This window comes from Amblyomma americanum, chromosome 8, assembly GCF_052857255.1.
Source record: "Amblyomma americanum isolate KBUSLIRL-KWMA chromosome 8, ASM5285725v1, whole genome shotgun sequence".
NCBI classification, from domain to species: Eukaryota; Metazoa; Arthropoda; class Arachnida; order Ixodida; family Ixodidae; genus Amblyomma; species Amblyomma americanum.
In genome coordinates this window covers 102,159,974-102,165,397 of record NC_135504.1, presented here as the reverse complement: position 1 = coordinate 102,165,397, position 5,424 = coordinate 102,159,974, and the positions used below count along the sequence as shown (strand labels likewise).

The 5,424-nt window shown below is 46.1% G+C and overlaps 1 long non-coding RNA gene across 1 annotated transcript; it reads right to left on the bottom strand.

Annotated features, from left to right (window-relative positions):
• Positions 1–699: 699 nt before the first annotated feature.
• Positions 700–2,129, bottom strand: LOC144100597 (uncharacterized). The gene is made up of 3 exons (XR_013307751.1): positions 1,990–2,129; positions 1,203–1,292; positions 700–780 (listed from the first exon to the last, which is right to left on the bottom strand). It is a non-coding gene; the product is annotated as an uncharacterized LOC144100597 (long non-coding RNA).
• Between the last annotated feature and the right edge of the window lie 3,295 nt (positions 2,130–5,424).

Here is a 5,424-nt window from a genome sequence, read left to right as displayed (position 1 = left end):
GACTCCTTGGCAACGCTGCTTGCAACAAACACCCAGTCGCGTATGTACCGCTCTTAGAGACTAAGCTTAAGCATCCTGCCATTTTTATCACTTGTTTATATTATGCCCACGCTGTTATCATGTATTATGTGGTTTGCACTTCACACGAGGGCGTCGAACGACGTTAATCACTTTTGAAGAAGCTGAAAACCTTATGTTTACCGAAAGCGGTCGGACGGTGTTCCCACTGTATATAAAAATTTACTAGGAAATTTGCGCAGCACCTGAGATGCAGAAATATTTAAATGGCTATATACTGAATGGCTCACCGGACTTCACTGGAATTACGCTTAATTGCTTGCAAAATTAGTGCATTTTCAAGCGTGTTTTTCTTTAGCCTCGCGTTTATGCTGACGACGACACGAAAATTTCGTTGACCGGTATACAGCTTCGTTGTAAAAATTCGAGATCCTCAGGAGTTTTCTTATTTGACGTGTGTGGAGGTGATAAATAATGCAATGCAATGTCCCGTGATTGGATTAATACAGCACTATGATCTACTGCTCAGGTGTGTGCCAATAAACAGGTAAGGGCGTCTCGCCAGTAGGCCGCTTTGTTAAAGATCCTGAACAGCGGGCACGCAGATGCGTACACTATTGTATTCGTTCTTCAGTTTTTATAACAATGCCTGACTGAGTGCAAAACAAAAACGGTTGACTTACTTATGAAGTTGATTCAGGCGCTGGAAGCCCCCGTTATCTCGGTTGGCGGCGAGGTACCACATCCAAAAAGACAGCAGCTCTGCGATGACACCAGGAGAATGTTGTTGCTACAACGTAAACTGCTGATTACATGCTATTACTGATGATCTCCCGGATTTAATGAACCGAGGTGCGCTCGTACTCTAATGCTACAACACTGGTAATCAACTGACGAAAGCATGTCCAGGTATGCGAGCGCAGTGTAATCCAACAGACGCAGAAGTCTAAGCGCACTAAAACAACGAAACGTGGCACTCAATTCTGCTTCAAGCTTTTGCTCCCGTTTAAGGCAGCGCTCACCTCGCAGACCCCTTTTTTTCAAATTATAATTATATCTAAGGTTCCAGGTGGTCAGGGTATCTTTCTGGGTGTGAGTCTTACTGTTTCGTAATAGTGAACCGTGCTCTGTGCCCTAGAATATAGCGTCACTCGCCGACAAAATAGAAATTTAAGCGAACTCACCGAAGAGTTTCAACCCGAGGCACTATAATCCCAGGTTCTGGTCAGAAATTTCCGTCCGACCAGGTACCACATCCAAAAGAAATAGCGATCCTGTAAAAATACCAAAAATAGGCGTTGCAACCTGAAAAAAAACTGCTATACTTTCCACCACAGCACTTCTGTGAGTCATCAACTTTAATTATTATTCTTTAAATTTCTTGTTTATTTTAAATTTATATATACTAGGCAAGCCTTCTCACGCATTCACGTCGGTTTTCTTCGAAATACTCGTGTTTTGCTGTTTCAAACACTTCATCTGTTTTCATATTTCAATTTAATTAACTATTTGCAATTCATCAACAAAACTGTTCCCACTTGACCTGCTCACGCCCTACCAAACGCAATCGAACTTTTGCATATATATTTATCCCCAGAACGACATAATCGTGCAGATAAAATCAGCAGATATTTTTTGCTGACGCGACATAATCATAAAATGCTTTCGCATTAATTACTCAATGGCGTCAGCGCGCAATAGCAGAGCGGTGAATGTACATATACAGTATTTGGCAAAAGTAACCAGGCTAGACGGTATGCTTATCAGTGGTATATATTGAAGCTATTATGCCAGCCCTCAAGCTCTAAATCTCTGTATGGTAAAAAGAACCCTTGTCTTCACCTTCCGAGAACTTTTTGTTATATAGGGAAGGCATAAAGGCTCTACTATTGGAATGAGAAGCAAACCTTGCAGCCTGGTAACTTTTGGCAAGGGCTGTACATGCACTGCTTCAGTCGAAATTTTCCTTACCGGTTCTATCCCGCCCTATCCCCGCCTGCAGCAGAGGGTATAATGCTGATATGGCGGTATAAGATGCACCCACAGCACGAAGACACCATGGACCGAGCAGGCAGCCCCGTTTGCGCTCCCGACACCGGTCCTTCTCCGCCAGTGGCCCTGTAAGCAATTAATGAAAAAATAATCATGTGGGAGGAACTCTGCCGCGAAGGAAAGTCGAAGGATATCGCAGTAAAGTTGCAGCAGGTTTGTTTGGAGGTTCGGTCGTTTATAACTATTGAGGAACAGGCGAGGCACAGCACACGCTGTCGCTCAAAACGTAATGCGCCAAATTATACGTAGTAACAAAAGAATATTTTCATCTTCATTCTTTTCTCGTACCGCCGACGACTGGAACGACCTTGCAGACGACACTGTACCAATATCCTGTCCCGCAAACTTCGCGCGCAGAGCCAACGGCTATATATTGTCGCTATATCACATGACCAATAAATATTACAGACAACATATCGTATCCTCCTCTTATGTAGTGCCCCTCAAAACGGGGCATTTAAGGAAATAAGAATGAATGAATGAGTAATCCGAGTAGCCAACCTTTAATGATTTATTCGCACAAATCGTGACAAGTTACGGACAAGCTTTCTACAGCCTAAGTCAGTTTTTCGCTAGAGATCACTGACGTAGGCACCGTACAGAGAGAGAGAGAGCGCCTGCAAAGAAAGTGGCCGACGAACTATTCGTACGTGACACCGCTGCTTAATAGAAGCCAGAGTGCGTTTCTGCACTGTCGTACTCATTTTAAGCAAATTGTCAAAGTGATATGATAACGTGGTCATACCATAGATGGGGTCATACCATCCCGCAGTTAAGTTCGGTTTGACCTTGTGAGGCATTAAGTTCATTGCAAGTGTAAGTGTAAAAAAGTGTAAAAGAAATGTTAAAAGTGTAAGCGTAGGAAGGGAAGCTGGACTATGAAAAACAGTGAAGCAGCAAAAGCTTAACGCTTGGGGGAATCCATGGGTGTGATAGCTACAGTCTTGTTATTGATATTATCAACCGCAGTTTATATGCACCATACTGAAGTGTCATAGCCGACTGGTTTCGCTTCGTATTAGGCTAGCCCTAAGTTTTCACACATGTGTGCAAAATGTGTGAACAATACCGACTGTCCTCATAGAAATCGGTTCTTTCGTTCATTTTACAGCCACTGCATTCTTATGATAGAAAATCATCGTTTTTGAGAACCTAATTTCGCTAAGACGTTTCTTTTCCACTCACCTACGAGTCCCTGAGATGATAACCCTCTCTTGCCCTGTCCTGTAGTCAAACACGCGTTACTTCTCTGCTCCCTTTCTTATTTCATGGACTTTGGTGTGGTTAGTGGGGGCTGAACGTGCCAAAGCGACTCAGTCTATGAGGGACGCCGTAGTGAAGGGCTCCGGAAATTTAGACCACCTGACGTTCTTTAACGTGCACTGACAAGTTCCGATTTCGATGTGGATGATACAATGACCTTCAGTACAGCACAAGGTCAAACCGTATTTCACTACATGGTGGCATGGCCCAAGTTATGGTAGTATGACCACGTGATCATCACTATGACCATTAGATGCCCAACGTTGACTGCTGACCTTGACGCTCGACCTTGACATTCATCAGACAGTCACCACCTGATCTTGACCTACGACCTTGACCCTTGACCTTGACATTTGATTTGAGACAGTGGAGACCATGCATAACAGAGCTTTCGCTCGTGTAACTAGGTTTAAGCCACGTTCAATACGCTAGCCATTTTTGCAGAAACATAGGGGGGAGCGGGCACGAGGCAATCGCTTTAACTCACTTAATGTTGTAGAGTGCTTAGTGAGAATGTGCAAGTTTATAGAGATGCTGAAGCAGATTAGAAGGTGTACATATATTTAAAACGTGAAAAGCGACCGGGTCGGTCGCTTCCACAGCAGTCCAGTATCAACACTGCTCACCTCCAGCCCATCTCTGTTGCACCTGGGGAGGATCGGTGTCGCACCCACGTGACGAAGACACTGCAGACTGCGCATTATGCCGTGGCTGTTGCTTGCACTTCAGCACCGCTGGTTGAGAACGAAGCGAAGAAAGTTAAACTGACTCGCTAGGACTAGGGCTACGACTAGGGCTGTGGCGACATGCACGGAGCGACACGCTCTATGTAGAGAAGCTCTGTGGTAAGCTCAAATTCATAGCGATGCTTTCTATAGCATGTTTACGCGGCAAGCGTTAAGTGGAACATAAGTTCATTTCCACCCTCATTGAGGGACATCTAGGTGCGCTGGATCCAGGTATTGTGACGTCACCGAACCTATAGTGGTTGTTCACAGAAACAACCAGTGCTTGACGACGATGCCGACGTCATCAGGTCAGGAATACGGCAGTCGAGGTTGGCCAGTAGACCGTGACGTCAGGTTGCATGCACTGCATGCATGCATGTCTTTCCTCCTAAAAGACAATAAGTTGGCATCGAATGCATAGTGTCATGTACCAGCTACGACTACGTCTACATTGACGATACTGGTAACCTTCAGAGGCGCATAAAGAAAGTTTTAAATATGTAAACAAAAGGATGATCTTGCTCCAATGAACCCACCTGACAGTGAAGGCTGCAATTCCGCTATTACTGAGCCTTCTGGTAAACGTAGCAAAGCTACGCATTCCCCGGACGATACCCCGCCTCACCGCGGTGTAACACATTTTCGAAAAGAGAACAGTCGAGGGTCCTTTAAGGTGAGCAGCCGACATAATTACGAGAACATTCGGGGATGGCTCAAAGACTAGAGAGGCGTACGGTGCAAGCTCAGCATTCAAAAAACTGCTTCGGGTGTTCTCACAGCAGCCGCTCGGCAACGACGTCAAATTACCGTCGAACTCTTTGGGTGACTCGTGTGCACGCTTAGTGTCGTAGGGCTGCTCGTAGCACGAGGACTGGACGACTCTGAACTGCTGCCCTGCTGCTGGACCAAGGGCAGCTTATTCGCGCAAGTAAAGAGCCTGCACGAGAAACATGCTACGCATTTGGGAAGTCTGTTTGATAACCTCTAATCTGCCTGTCCTCTCTCTGCCATAACCTCATGAAAAGTGCCTCAACGTTGCCGTCTAAAGCAAGAGGCATGTGTACAGTCCTCCACAGACCTGTCTAGAGCGCTCGGATTCCGTGCCGTCTACGCCCCTCGGCGCGCGGAGTGAGCTCTACTGGCGGCGTTGTGCAGAACGCAGACGGCACGGAATCCGATCGCTCTAGACAGAGCTGTGGAAGACTGTACGAAGAGTTTAAGGATTGGATTGTAAAACGTTTATTGCGCCGAGAGCAGGTTGCAGAAGACACTTACTAGATGGCCCATGGCTGGCGGCGACCTCATTGGCCCGCTCGATTGCCCGTACTTGGGGCCCGAGCTGACCAGCACGGCCTCCCACCGC